Here is a 16,387-nt window from a genome sequence, read left to right as displayed (position 1 = left end):
AAGTAAGCTCTTTAAAAAAAAAAAAAAGGGGGGGGGGTTGCCTGGGTGGCTCAGTGGTTTAATGCCTGCCTTCGGCCCAGGGTGTGATCCTGGAGTCCCAGGATCGAGTCCCACGTTGGGATCCCTGCATGGAGTCTGCTTCTCCCTCTGCCTGTGTCTCTGCCTCTCTCTATCTCTGTGTCTCTCATGAATAAATAAATCTTGAAAAAAAAAAAGTTGAAAATAGGTGAAATAAAGCTTAACTTCAGAAACAAAAAAAAGCTGAAAGCAAGGGATTTAAAAAATTAAAAGAAATTAATGAATTGTAAAGCAAACATATTTTGATCAATGAAAGGTTCTAAAGTAAAAATCAATAGGGGCATCTGGGTGGCTCAGCCCATTAAGCATCTGCCTGAGATCAATCAAGCCCTGTGTTGAGCTCCTTGCCCAGTGAGGAGTCTACTACTCCCTCTGACTCTATCTGCCTATGCTGTCTCTTGCTGGCTCTTTCAAATAAATACAAATCTTAAAAAAAAATGAAAACCCATAAAAGGCAAACTTTTGGAAAATATAAAAAGAACAAGAAGTAATTAACAAAAGTATATAACCAGAATTAATTTTTAGGTAGCTTACATATAGAGACTTTTTTTTAATTAGAAGGGAGTACTATTTACAATTTACTTCTAATATGATTATATAGCTTCATTCCAATAAATTTGGAAGACTGGATGAAGTGTGATGACTTAAAAAAGATTCTAGAACAGATACGTAGAAAATGTAAATAGACCAAGTAACTTAGGAGAAACTAAAAAGGTATGAGAACTTCTTTTAAAAAGGTTTCTACTACAAACCATGAGAGACTACTAACTGGGAAACAAAGGGTTGCAGAAGGGGAGGTGGCTGGGGGGATGGGGTAACTGGGTGAAGGGCACTGAGGAGGACACTTGATGGGATAAGCACTGGGTGTTGTTATATGTTGCCAAATTGAATTTAAATTTAAAAATAAAAATAAAAAGACAAATACTGAGGGGCCTGGGTGGCTGTGTCAGTTAAATGTCCAACTCTTGCTTTTCATCTCAGGTCATGATCTCAGGGTTGTGATATCAGGCTCTGCTGGGCATGAGGCTGCTTGAGATTCTCTCCCTACCCCCCCCCTCTGCCGCTCCCCTCACTCGTGCTTGCTCTCAATCCTCTCTCTCTCATAAATAAATACACACACACACACACACACACACACACACAAATGCAAATACTATCAGATAAACCTTCAAGGTATATGTATTTTAAACCATTCTAAATGATAGGAAAGAAAAAGTAGAGCTTCCTAATTCATTCCATTTGGAAAGCATAATCCTAATACCAAAACTGCACAAATAAAACACAAGGAAAACTGTAAACCAATCTCACTTACCAGAGATGCAAAACCACTATAGTTCACTGAATGAACAGATTAAAGAATGAAATACCATCTTCACTGCTAAAAGAAGCATTTAATAAATCAAAAATCTTCTGGTACTTTTTTTTTTTAAGATTTTAATTATTTTAGAGAGTAAGTGAGAGTACGAGCAGAGGGAGAGGCAGAAACAGATTCCCCACTGAAAGGAAGCCTGACACGGGACTCAATCCCAGGACCCCAAAATCATGACCTGAGCCAAAGGCAGACTTGTAACCAAGTGAGCTACCCAGGCACCCCATCCTCTGGGACTCTTAACAATATAGAAATAGAAGGGAACTTTACCTTCTGTAGCTTGACTAAATGTACCTATCAGAAATCTACAGCAAACAAACTTGGTGAAAAAACAGAGGATACAAAAATAGTAGTAAAAAGTATAGAAAATGCAAAATAAGACAGTTGTCATTGTAAATAAATGTTTTGGGATGAAAAGGAAACTAATGATTTTTTACTGACATGGTATTACAACTAATTAAGAAACAGTAAGGAGGCAGGGCATAGCACCGACACCAATATCAAAAACTTTTTTATACACCAGCAATAATCAAATAGGAAATGTGGAGGAAAAGATCTCATTCATGTAGAAATAAAGTTAATAGAGAAATGTTAAGGCCCATATGAATAAAAAAATCTATGTTGAAGGATATAAAAAAAAAATCCCCGAATGGAGAAGCATGCCACGTTTCTGTCTAAGGGAAAGTCCTGATGCAATAAATATGTCCATTCTACCAAAAGAGCTTACAAATTCAAAGCAATTTCATATAATTAAAGCAATTTTTAAAATGGTTTTATTTATTCATGAGAGACACAGAGAGAGGCAGAGACACCGGCAGAGAGAGAAAGAAGCAGGCTCCCTGCAGGGAGCCCAAGGTGGGACTCAATCCCAGGACCCGTGATTCCTGGGATCATGACCTGAGCCGAAGGCAGACGCTCAACCACGGAGCCACCCATGTGCCCCTCAAAGCAAGGTTCTTAAAATGGATAGAACAACCTGATTACAAAGGTCATCTGGAAGACCATGCACAAAACAGTTCTGAAATCAAAGCAGCCCATAGAGCCAAAGCAAATGAAATATCAGGAATAATCAAATTGGTTAAAGGCCCAGAACATCTGAGAAACCAGGAACAGAGCCATGTACACATAGGAATTTAATATGTGAAAAATGGCCTTACAAATAGGTAAAGAAGGGTTGAAGTATTCAGTAAATGATGGTGGGATTATTGATTACTTGGAAAACATTTTCTTCTTTCACACTATGGAAAAGAAATAAAATGCAGATGAATTAAACATTGAAATATAAAAATAACTAGAAGTATTGGAAAACAATTTTTAGTAAGTATGGGATGAAGAAGGGCCTCTTAAGGAAGACACAAAATCCAGTATCCACAAAAGGGAGGGAAATTGATAGATTTGACCACGTTAAAAAAATATCAAAATTCTGGGGCACCTGGGTGGTGCTGTTGGTTAAGTTCTGACTCTTGGTTTCTGCTCAGGTCCTGATCTCAATTTCTTGAGATCGAGTCCTGCATCAGGCTCCAAGCTCAGCATAAGCCTACTTCTGATTCTCTCTCCCTCTCCCTCTGTTTCTCCTGCTTGTGTGTGCTTGCCCACACATTCACTCTCTGTCTCTCAAATAAATCTTTAAAAAATAATGTCAAACCTCTGTACACAAATTAAATAGGAAACAGGAGGTTGGGAAATAGGTAAAACATAAAAGAGGTTAAATATAGCTAATAAAAGCACCTACAAATCATTAAAAAATGCACAAAAGATATCAAAATCTTTTTATAAAGAAAAATATAAACATTCAATTTCATAAGAAATAAAAAATTGAAAGGAGATACCATTTTTCAGTCCCTGAAGTGGCAGATATGTAATGACTGGTAACAGCTAGTGCTGGAGAGAATGTGAATAAAGAGCACGCTCCTTGTTGAGAAGTGTAAGTCAATACAGTTTTTTGGGTGGACAATTTGGCAGCGCATGTCAATATTTAAAATGTGTCTAGCCTCTGATTTAATAACCATGATTGTAAGGATCCAGACTAAAGAAATATTCACACAAAGAGAGTCCATAATAAGAGTCAGTAATAAGAATGTGTACTGAAGCATTTTTGAAATAATAAAAAATTAGAAACAACATAATTATACATAAATGTGGAAATTATTGAATTAATGCCTACCAATTCCCACCACGCAATACTCTGCAGCAGGTAAAACAGCAGCTCTGTAGTATGGACACAGAAGTATTTTTAAGGCATACTGACATAGGGTGTCTGGCTGGCTCCATTGGTAGAGCACGCAACTTTTTATCCCGGTGTTGTGATTTTGAGCCCCACGTTGTGTGTAGAGATTACTTTAAAAAAATAAAATTTTAGGGCACCTGGGTGGCTCAGTGGTTGAGCATCTGCCTTGCTCAGGGCATGATCCCGGGGCCCTGGAATTGAGTCCCACATCGGGCTCCCGACAGGGAGCCTGCTTCTCCCTCTGCCTGTGTCTCTGCCTCTACCTCTGTCTCTCATGAATAAATAAAATCTTTTAAAGAATAAATTTAAAAAATCTTTAAAAATAGACGTACTGATGTGAAAAACAAGTTCTGCCATGATACTTGTTCCATACTGTTTACATTTATATGGGTAAACACCTGTTTACACATATATGGTGTGCATCTGTGTCTGTGCTTAGAGAATGCTCGGTAAGAATACATACATGTTGATGGTGACTCTGCAGAAGGCTGTAGAACTGTGAGGAGGGACAAAAGGGGCTTTTTGTATTTTACTCTATTTACTTTAGGTTTTGTTTTTTTGTTTTGTTTTGTTTTGTTTTAGCGTAGGCTTCATGCCCAGCATGGAACCCAATGCAGAACTTGAACTCACACCTGATGTCAAGATCTGAGCTCATATCAAGCATCAGACCCCCCTGGTTTTGTTTTTTAGGAAGCCTCTTTTTATGGTTGACAAGTAATTTTCTAAATTCTCTTCATCACAGAGAAATTGGAAAATACCGATAGATGATCTGTCATCCTGTACTCCCTGTGTCCATTTATTTTTCAAAATCTGCCTGTCCTGTGATCTATGTGGAAAATGAGCTTTCCCGTGTAATGTCTCCATTTTGTATCCTGATGGCTTCCTACGTAGTATATTCAAACTGCTTTTTTTTTTTAGACCACAACCCACAGTAAAAATTATATTTTATGCAAAGTAAAAGGTTAATTGTCCTGGCCCACAGCTGCCTTGGGTGCACACGTAGTGAATGGAACATTTAATCAAACAGCTCTTAACTGCCCTTCTAGTGACACTCTAGTATGTTCTGTTCTGATTCCTTTAAAGGAAATTCTCTTTGCCACCTACTAAATAGGTTTCACAATCCACTATTGGGTCATGACCTATGGTATGAAGACACTGGGGAGAATGCTTCAGATATTTGTCCTGTCTACTCCCAAACCAAACTGCTGTGGGGGTGAACACGAGGCTTTCCCACCTTCTCTTCATTTGTGGGTCATTATGGGTCAAAGTCCTTCGCCATTTGTGTATTACTTCCAAAGCCCAGCTTTCTTGAGCTCTTTCCCTCTCAATAGACCTAAAATAATTTCTGTGAGATTGTCTTTTTAAAAAAATCCTTTTGTTACACTGAAGGCCTGAGTTTTCAAATTGATGCATCTATGCAGAATCCTAAAAAATATAATTGCGTCTAAGAGTTTTTTAAAAAAGACAAATATTGTGTGATTTAAAGCAATTGCTTGGTGTAGGCGATTGTTCACAAGGCACGAAATGTACTTACTGTAAGGGTTGAAAGGACTCAATCCCCATGTCCTCTTAGTATAGTTTGTAAATTTTAAACCAGTGTGAACTTAAAAACAACAAACACAAAAACAACCAAGCAGTTTAGAATTAGGTAAGGATACCTCCTATATATCAGATTCATTAACTTTGGAAAAGTGACCAGTGAGATTCAATTGGTTTGTTTTTTTAAATATTTTGTTTATTTATTTAACAGAGCAAGAGAGCACAAGCAGAGGAGCAGCAGAAGGAGGGGGAAAAGAAGGCAGATCGACTCCCAAGACCCTGGTATCATGACCTGAGCTGCAAACAGATGCTTAACTAACTGAGCCACCCAAACACCCCAAGGATTACTTGGTTTATTTTAAGGTTTTCAAAAGATAGTCCTAAAAGTTCTTTGACATGTGGAGGAGACTTCGATCTCTAAACCAGAAAAACCAAAACCAAAACTTTACAAAATCTTAAAAACTAGGTAATCCCAGGTCTTTTTGTCTTAAATGATAAAATTTGATGGTGGTGTGAAAACACTGAAATTGGATGAGGGGATAGGAGAAGTGCTGTATAAGGCTACAGATTTGCAACAAGTACTAAGTAAATCTGACAGATGTCATGCACAGTGTAGTAAATATAGACAATACTGTACTATAATCATCAAACTCGCTAAGAGACTAGATCTTATTCCAACCACTAAAAAGAAATAATTGCATAATGTGGTAGATGCACTAATTACTGTCACAATGACAATCATACAAATGGATCAAATCAATGTGTTGTACACCTTAAATTAACAAAATGTTATATGTCAAAAATATTTCAATAAAAAAACCCTGAAAATTAATTTACTAAATCATTCTAATTTCTTTATACCAAAGTCAAACTAAATCTTTCTTAAGAAACTAGTGCCTTGGAGGCACCTGGGTGGCTCAGTCTGTTGAACACCTGACCCTTGATTTCAGCTCAGGTCATGATCTCAGAGTTGTAGGGTCAGGCCCCACCTTGGGCTCCATGCTCAGCGAGGAGTCTGCTTGAGATTTTCTCTATCCTCTCCCTCTGCCTTCACCCATGTGTGCTCGCTGTCTCAAATAAATAAAAAAATCTTAAATAGGAAGGAAGGAAGGAAGGAAGGAAGGAAGGAAGGAAGGAAGGAAGGAAGGAAAAGGGAAGGGAAGGGAAGGGAAGGGAAGGGAAAGGAAGGGAAGGGAAGGGAAAGGAAGGGAAGGGAAAGGAAGGGAAGGGAAGGGAAGGGAAGGGAAGGGAAGGGAAGGGAAGGGAAAGGAGGAAGAAAGAAAGAAAGAAAGAAAGAAAGAAAGAAAGAAAGAAAGAAAGAAAGAAAGAAAGAAAGAAGAAAGAAAGAAAAGAAGGAAGGAAGGAAGGAAGGAAGGAAAGAAAGAAAGAAAGAAAGAAAGAAAGAAAGAAAGAAAGAAAGAAAGAAAGAAGAATCTAATGCCTTATTGTACACCAGATAGGAGACACTTTCACATACTATCCCAAGACTTGAAAACCTGTAAAGGGTCAAAGGTGTTACCTTTATTCCCTTTACACCAGTCACACCCTGGTTCGAGCTACTGCTTACTATCAGGTGAGCCACTGGCAGTTTTTGTGACAAGTGGCAAGAATGACAAATGTGAAGCTATGGAACGTGGTTTTCTTGGCTTCCTGTTCTTTATGGATGCTTAGGCTTATATCATTTTCTGTAGCTGCTATCTTCTCCAACATAGTTAATATAACAACGTTATAACTGTATAATAATAAGTCTAAATTGGCTAATGCCTCAAAATTTTTGGTATAGATTTCCAATCAATTTTGACTTTAAAAAAATTAGTATTAGGGGATCCCTGGGTGGCTCAGCGGTTTAGTGCCTGCCTTCGGCCCAGGGTGTGATCCTGGAGTCCCAGGATTGAGTCCCAGGATCGAGTGCTAGGATCAAGTCCCACATTGGGTTCCCTGCATGGAGCCTGCTTCTCCCTCTGCCTGTGTCTCTGCCTCTCTCTCCCTGTCTCTCATGAATAAATAAATAAAATCTTAAAAATAAAATAAAATAATTAGTATTAGAGGTTTTAAAATTACATAACTTTTTGCATGGGCACATGCAAAATGGGCACATGAGTTGGTGGCTCAGTAAGTTAGGTGTCTAATTCTTAGTTTCGCCTCAGGTCATGACCTCAGGGTCATGGGTTGGAGCTGTGCATTGGGCTCCATGCTAGGAGTGAAGCCTACCTAAAATATAACTTTTTGCAGAAATCATTCATCTTAAACAGAGTGAAGTCCATAGTCTTCAAGGCCTAGATTTTGAATACAGTTGATAAGATAAAGTTTGGTGTTTTCTTTTACTGATAGGAGCAGATTTACCCTGAACATTTTACTGGGAGTTAAGATCTTACACCTGTAGGTTAAAATAAAGCTTTAGGCCTACAACCCTCCGTTGCCCATGATTTGGCCATATCTTTTTTTTTTTTTTTTAAGATTTTATTTATTTATTCATGAGAGACACAGAGAGAGAGGCAGAGACATAGGCAGAGGGAGAAGCAGATTCCCTGTGCGGAGCCCGATGCAGAGCTCAATCCCAGGACCCCAGGATCCCAAACTGAGCCAATGGCAGACACTCAATCACTTAGCCACCCAGGCATCCTGATCATATCTTTAAAGTACTTCCTGGGGATTCCTGGGTGGCTCAGCAGTTTGGCGCCTGCCTTTGGCCCAGGGCATGATCCTGGAGTCCTGGGAATCAAGTCCCACGTCGGGCTCCCAGAATGGAGCCTGCTTCTCCTTCTGCCTGTGTGTCTCTGCCTCTCTCTCTCTCTCTATGTCTATCATGAATAAATAAATAAAATCTTTAAAAAAATAAAGTATTTCCTTTTTCATGTCCCAATTTTAATAGATGTGCTGCCAAAATAAGCATTCAAGTATTTCCTTTTATAAACAGGACTAGGATTGAACTTTCCACTAATCTGAGTTAACTCTGGTCCACAATTTACAGAGAGATTGTAATCATTCAGAGTATCTCCCTGTTTGGTCAACTTGAAACTCATAACTCTTCTCTACAACAAAACGATGCCTCTCCACCTGACTACTCCTCCATCTCCCCCATTCTCCCTTGAAGGAGAGTCAATGCTTTGGGCCTTGGGTTAGGAATGGACCTTGCAGGTCCTTGGCCTTCTGAGTGACATTTATGTTGTTGCCTCAGTAAGTTCAGTACTACAGGCCATTCTTCAGGAGAGGCTCTGAGAAAAGCACCTGGGTGGCTCAGTGGTTGAGTATCTGCCTTCAGCTCAGGGCATGATCCTGGGGTTCTGGGATTGAGTCTCACATGGTGCTCCCCACAGGGAGCCTGCTTCTCTCTCTGCCTATGTTTCTGCCTCTCTGTGTGTGTATCTCATGAGTAAATAAAATACCCCGACCCCCCCAAAAAAGGACAGACTCTGAGAAATTAGAAACAGCTTCATTTCTTCAGGGACTTTGAAGTTCCATGTGGAAAAGGCAGGGTGCCTGCTAGAATGAGGAAAGTCTTACCTCCAAACAGGCAGAGACGCTTCTTTGAGGTGCATTTCCTAAGGGTTTTGAGGAGAAGCCGCTTCTGAGGGGAGCTACTGCCGCAGCACACGGGCTCCCGCCAGCCTGGGACTTCTGCTAGCCCTGGGAGGGCTCCGTGGCAGCAGGAGCAACCCTGGGAAAGTCGGTTTCTCCCAGTTCAGTTTCAGTCCACAAGTCATGGACTCCAGACAACCAGCCTGGGAAGTGATATCCTGGAGAACCCAAAGCCAAGATTGTTCTGCAGGAGAGGCAGCTGTGGAAAGAGCCAGGCTCTACCACCATCACTGAACGAGCCCCCTCTGACCGACCCTGAACCGAAGGGAAACTGGGCAGAAAATAATCGTGGATTTTTAATTTCTTTAGAGCTCAACCTTCAAGAGAAAGGATATTAATTTTTTTAGACTTTAATTCCTCCCTGAGAATTTAATAATGTGAGGCATTTCATACAGTTCAAATCAGGGCATTTTAATATTGCCGGCATTTATTATTTGGAATAGATTTATGCCTTCATTTGAATTCATTGCATAATCTCCAGTGAGCTCTATTGAATGCCCTACCTGGAAAAATCTAAGATGGAAAACAGATTGGGGAGTGAATATTGAGACGAGAGCGTTGGATAGCCTTGAGGGAATTTAATCAATGCTCCATTGAGACCCACTTCAGAGTCTTTGAGGTCCCATAGCTGACCTCAGGAGGACTCACAAGGGGATGGAGGATGAGGCCAGGGAGCACTCAGCATTTTCCTAGGAAGAACAGCTGCACTTATGCAGTGCTGAGGCCCGTGTTTCTAACCCAAATGTTAGAAATGCTGGGGACATAGGGAGAGATGTTGTCCCCTTCATCCATGTGTCAGCCAAAGTCTGTAAAGGTGACTGTCTGCTTTCTTGGAGCCTTTGGGCACTCAGCATTCATTCTCTTTGTCAGACCCCCTTCCTTCTCCCACCATGACTGAGTGGCTAATTTTGGTTTTCGAGGTCAGCAGTGGAGGTGTTCCTTACACAGGCTCAGCCTCCTCTTCCTGGTTATCCTCTGGATCCTGCCTGTGCCCATTAACTACCACTGCCTTGAAAGTCAATTTCATTTGGTGAGAGAGGAGGATAGAAAGATTAGCCTGGACCTGGCTTCCAGTCATAGCTTGCAGTCTATCCTAGAAAGTACTAACATGGCTACTTCAATCCCCATTAGAGCCTATTGGGCTTCTGTGAATAGGTTTCAGTTGAGTCCAGAACTTTGAATGGAAGAAACGTAGGATTAATTTGCATCCTAGAAGCAACACAAACTGTGTTCCTTCATGTGTCAAGAAAATATGACTATCTCTGGAGTCCCACCACCACGGCTTCTGTCCTCAGAGAGAATGACTATCTTCCTCGGTTCACCAGAAATCCTGGTGAAACCGCCTCCTCACACCCATTAGGATAGCTACTCTAACAACCAAACAAACCCTGGAAAATAACAAGTGTCAGTGTGGATGTGGAGAAGTTGGAAGCCTTGTGCATTGTTGGTGGGAAGGTGAAATTGTGCCACCACTAGGGGAAAACAGTTGGGAGGTTCCCCCTAAAATTAAAAATAGAACTACCAAAGGATCCACCAACTCCACTTCTGAGTATATAAGAGCTGAAAGTTGGTCTTAAATATATATTTGTACACCCATGTTCATAGCAGCATTATTCACAGTAGCCAAAGGTGGAAGCAATCCAAGCATCCATTGGTGGATGAATGGATAAACAGAATGTGGTATATACATATGTGAGGTAGTAAAAAATAGATATATTGGTCTCTACAATAGAGAGTACATATATATGTATGTGCATGCTCCTGATTCCTGGCATGGGGTTCCTAAAACCCATGAAAATCCCTAAGTGATAAGAGCACTAAGAGCATCTCTTGTTCTGATGAGGTGACTCTAGGTGGCTTCTGGATGTCTCCTGGAAGAAGGCCGGTCACCAGAAGGACCAAGACATAATTAGAAGTTTGGAGTTTTCAGCCCAGCTCCCCCTTCTCTAGAGAGAGGAGAGGGCCTGAAAATGGAGTTAATAATTGATCGTGCCTATGTGAGAAAGCCTCGAAGAAATTCCAGTAGTATAGGGTTCTGAGAGCTTCCAGGTTGGTGAACACATCCATGTATGAGGGGGGCAGCACATGCCACACATGTCCCCGCCACAGGGAACAGAATCTCCTGTGCTCAGAACCCTCCCAGACCTCACCCAATGTATTTTTTCTATCTGACTTCTCATCCATATCCTTTATTATAGCCTTTAATAAACTGGTAAATATAAGTTAAGTGTCCCAGAGTTCTGTGAGCTATTCTAGCAAATAATCAAATCCAAGGTGGGAGGAGGCCATGGGAATCCCTGGTTTGTAGCCTGAAAGTCAAAAAGAAGATGTGGTAACCTAGGGACCTCCTCCTTGTTACTGGCATCGAAGTGGGGCAAAATCTCGAGGGACTGGGCCCTTGCCCTGTGGGATCTGATGCTAATTCCAGGCAGAGAGTGTTGGAAGTGAGTTAAATTGCAGGACACTTGGCTGGTGTTACAGAATTGCTTGGTGGGGTGAAACAGCCACACCTCCAGTGTCAGAAATGTCGGGAACATGGTAGTCATGTGAGAGCACTGGAGACACACAGGGGCAAGACTGGGTTTTTTTCTAATACAACATAACATACAATAGGGTAGTCATATTTACAGAGACAGAAACTAGAATGATAGTAGCCAGGGCCAGGAGGAAGGGAAGAGGCAAATGAAGAATTGTTTAATGGGTAAAGAGTTTCAGTTTTGCAAGCTGGAAGCATTCTGGTGGCTGGTTGCACTACAATGTGAATGTATTCCTGAACTGTACATATAAAGATGATTAAGATGCTAGATCTTTTGTTATTTGCATTTTACCACAATTTTTTTAATCTTGGGAAAGATTTGTGATGAATGCCTCTTGGCTCACTCTTGAAGCCATTAATTGTGGCCAATGGGCAGGGTCAGCTCCAAACATCTGAGCCTCCACTTTATGGAGAGAGGAGCACTGAGGGTCTGCTTCTGCTGGCCTTCATATAATTTGAAACCAGTGAGCCATTGGAAAGCTCTGGATATCCTGTGGCTGAAAAATATCTGTGGCAAAGAAAATCATAAATGGAACTGAAGGGTCATTGGAATTTCTGCAGAAGAAACAATTCTGTATTTTTTTTAACCAGTAAAAGGAAGGGGTGAAGTATTACTTCTTTCTGAGTTGTCCACACATAGGAGAATAAGAGTAATAAATCTCAGTTTAGTCTGAGATGCCAGGACAGGAAGGGTAGGAGAAACAGATTTTTTTTTTTTTAATTTCCGAAGCCCTAGGATAAAGTGTTCTTGCATCATCACTATTTCCCAATGATGCATGATCTTCTGAGTTCAGGCTTAAGGTCGTGTGCAATTTGCAGCAATAAGAGTTTAGTGATTTAAAAATAAAAATGTCTTTCTTTTGTCACATCACCTAGCACTTTGGTTCAGGATAAAACGTTAATCATTGATTTTTCTGGTTGAAACTTGGTTTTTTGCTGGGCCAGTACCTCATACTGAGTAGTCTACTCGCATGGGTGATGAACTGGAATGTCTGAGAGACAGTGTACATCAGCAAAACCAGCTCAGAATTCTGATTATTGACAGAATGTGAGATGAGGTCATTAGGGCGAGCTGTGCAAAGGAGGGGAAGGAGAGGGGATCTGTAGTGTTTGCCTTCCCAGGCCTCAGCCTTTCTTCTGTGAAGACCATCCCCCCATGGGATTGAACTCAGCCCACCTCACTTCAGTATTGGGGTGCTGCCAATCCTACTCCTCTGCACCCCTGAGTGCAGGACCAGGTGTGTGACCCAAAGGCCCTGGAGTTATTTCAAGGTGATTTTTGAATCCGAAACCAGGGAAGAGAGTCTCTTCTTCGCTCATGGCAAAAGATGGGACATGGTCCCTGGCCATGGTTTCAGGCCTGAGGAGACAGCCAGTTTGAGAAAACAACATGAAGTGAAGAGAGAAGCCAAAAGGGGGACAAAGACATATGCAAATACATAGCTTGTGGAACATGGGGGTCTTGTCCAGGTTGTCCCTGAAGCGAAGCCTCACCCTCGTCCACCGCCTTGAGGTTCAGTTCCAGGTTCCATAGTGGACTCATTTCCCCTCTGCCAAAGCTGGTCAGAGTTGAATTTCTGTCATTTCCAATCGGAAGAGTCCAGGGATGGCACCCAGCACAACAGCGCAGACCACCCAGCACTCACAGAATGAAGAGGTGTCCCTCGAAGATAAACTAGAGCAGGATCAGGCCACTGCCTTTCCTTCCTGAGAAAACAAGGAGTAGCAGCAAGTAGGCTCGGACACTGGATTCAGGAGAGCGATGACGAGAGCATTGTGCCTTCTGCTCCCACCCCCAACTGCGCCATCTTGGCTGAGTGATCTTTCAGAACTCAGCAAAACGAGGGGTCTAGACAACACCATCTGAAGGGCATTTCAGCTTATATTCTTTCGAATATGGTACTGTCGGTTTGATTTATGCCACTGAGTCTACTCTTAGTTTTGACCCCAACTCTGCCTCAGTGTTTTGCTTGAGTCTTGTTCACTTTAACAGGGTTTAAACGTTAGTCCTTCCTGTGTTGGCTAGAGAGGGTAAGACCCGGAAAAACAGTGCACCCTCCATCTCCCCAGTGGAGCAGTCGGATATTTAATATAGAGACGATACCTGTTCTTGGCAGCATAGGGCATAAAGATGACAGAGGAAAGAAGAATCACAAACTGGCCTTGGTGTTCGCCGCTCCTGAGGCTGAAAGCTGCCATGGGCTGATGTTTTGCTGCAGGACAGAAGTGTCTGGAAACGCAGGGGATATGCAGACAGAGTTGAGGTCTGCTGTTTGGGCAGCGGTTGGAGTTGCCACTCTGGAAGACCCAGAGAAACTCCCCATGTAGGTGTGAGTCTCCCTGACATAATCACGTAAGATCATTTCATCAGCCTGGGATTGTTGCTCTTAAAATACATTGGGGTTTCTCTATTCTTTTCAGGAAATACCTTGTCTGTGTTGTGAGGAAGGGGAAGAGTGTGGTGTCTCCTCAATAGCCTAATTCCCTCTGAAAAAATAGGCTTGCTTGTTCCTTTGAAGTGTGTGTATGTGTGTGTGTGTGTGTGTGTGTGTGTGTGTGCTTGCGTGCATGCATAAGAACTTAAAGAAGATTATGACGGGTTGACACGATGAACTTTTAGTTTTTGTTTGTGTTGGGAGAAACTTAAAAATGGGTCAGAGGGACGCCTGGGTGGCTCAGCAGTTGAGCGTCTGCCTTCGGCTCAGGATGTGATACTGGGGTCCTGGGATCGAGTCCCACATTGGGCTCCCTGTGTGGAGTCTGCTTCTCCCTCATTCTGTGTCTCTGCCTCTCTCTCTGTGTGTCTCTCATGAATAAATAAATAAAATCTTTAAAAAAATAAAATAAAAAATAAAAATGGGTCAGAGGATTCCTTAGAATAATTCTGCTCTCAGAGAATTGGCTGAACTTCACAGCAGAAATCCTTAGTTGGCCGCCTGCTAAGGAGTGAACCTCACCAGCTCTGGACCCTGGGGCTATCCTGACTGTAGGAAAATCTTAATCTCAGACAGATGGGTGAGTTTTGTATTTATATTAACATTATATTTAATGGAGAACAGAGAAGACACAGCTCACTCTTGAGTTTCTGTCTCTTGGTCTGCTCTAAATTTTGTTTTCTGGTTATCAAAAGAATCAAAGGGTAGAATGGCTTCAAGAGGAGAGGCATCTCCAATTTTGGTTGTCCCTAAAATAGCTGGATTTCACAGTATTTCCTGAACAAGCAAGACAGGAACCTGGGCAGTTCTGGCTTCTACATGGGCTCACCTACTCCCGCCTTCTGCTACTACTCATCAAACGAATCTTGTCATCACAACTTATCTGTGGTTTATTTCTTCCTAAGGCCAATGGAGAGGAGGAGGTTGAACAATTATTGGCTCAATGAATTTATCCTGCTTAGTTATACAAAAGAAAGAAAGAAAGGAGAGGCCCAGGTGGCTCATTGGTTGAGCGCCTCCCTTCAGCCCAGGGCCTGATCCTGGAGACCCGGGATCAAGTCCCACATCAGGCTCCCTGCATGGAGCCTGCTTCTCTCCTCTGCCTGTGTCTCTGCCTTCTCTCTGTGTCTCTTATGAATAAATACATAAGTCTTAAAAAAAAGGAAAAAAGAAAGAAAAGACACATGTACATGCGTGTGCACACACATGTATATGGCCTTTTATTTCTGTTTTTTTTTTTTACATTCTGAGTCAAAATTTGCCTAATATCTATTAAATAGAACAAAAAGGCAAGATATAAAGCAGTGCTTAAGTTACCTTAATGTAAAAGAGAGGGAGAGAATTTTGTATAAAATACAAAATTTTATATTTGTATTTGCCTGTCTTTGCTAAAGAAACTCGGAGACATATGAAGGGAACTGACCTAAGTGTCTCCTGGTGGAGATGAGATGGGGGTGAGCTGAATAAGGCCATTTTCACTGTGCATCTTTTATAGGTTTGATTTTTGAACCCATGTGAATGTATTACCAATTTAAAAAACAGACTCAGTACCTAAACTAAAATTGTCTCAAAGGTGGGACAATCTCTGTCTATGCTCTGAATTTCTATAATGTTTGAACATGTCAAAAGCAATCATGAGTTATATATGCCTCAGGAAAACTTAAAAAGGGAGAAAACTTTTTTGGAACAACACAGGCTGTTAACAGTTTTCCTGGGTAAGGAGATCTAGGAAGACAAAGGCAAAGTACCAGATGTTTCTCTAGGGACCAAGACTGGGTGTAAATGCACCAAATTCAAAAAGTAGGGAAGAAGAAAGAGGGACTCTCCCAACCACTGGGTCTTCTCAAATGTCTCTAAATTTACACCACAAATCACTCAGAAAGTTTTTCCTCTGAGCCAGACCTCTAGTGATAGTGAAAAATGTCCCTGCCCCGGGGGGGTGGGGTGGGGGTGGGGGTGGGGGGGGGGTGCTGCCTGGGTGGCTCTGTCAGTTAAGAGGTTAAGCAGCTAAGCTAAGTGACTGCCTTGGGCTCAGGTCATGATCTCAGGGTCCTGGGATCTAGCCCCGCATTGGGCTGCATGTTCAGCAGGGAGTCTGCTCCTCCCTCTGTGCTCCTCCTCCCCCCAGCTTGTGCTCTCACCTTGTCTCTCTCTCAAATAAATAAATATACCCCTCTGGCACTCAGCAGTTACAGAAGGATTGAAGACCAGCACAACGGGCTGAGGCCAACTTGGTGATAAATGGAGGAAACCAAGTGGTAACTAACATGGGATGGAGAGGGACCACAGTTCTACAGGGAAATGTAACTAAAACTGCGGGGGGGGGGGGTGTCCAATGGGTGCATTTTGGGGCTGGCAGAACAGGGGAGCAATGCCTGTAAAAAGGCCTAGGAATACCATGTGAAGCCCTTGCCTGCAGATCCCAGAGGATGCAGCCTCCTCCTGAGGGAGTGGAGGCAGGGCGAGGCAGAGGGGGAGGTGGGCAGGTCCCAGGCTTGTGCAACTGCCTACCCAGCACATGCCCTTCACTTTCTAGGTCTCAGATGGCCTGGGGTTCATTTTGTATTTCTCTGAGCTTGCTCTTTTCTGAGAGAGTTTAAATAACCTTGCCAACCCCTCAAGGT

Source organism: Vulpes lagopus, chromosome 2 (genome assembly GCF_018345385.1).
Source record: "Vulpes lagopus strain Blue_001 chromosome 2, ASM1834538v1, whole genome shotgun sequence".
Lineage (NCBI taxonomy): Eukaryota > Metazoa > Chordata > Mammalia > Carnivora > Canidae > Vulpes > Vulpes lagopus.
This window is presented reverse-complemented; position numbering follows the sequence as displayed.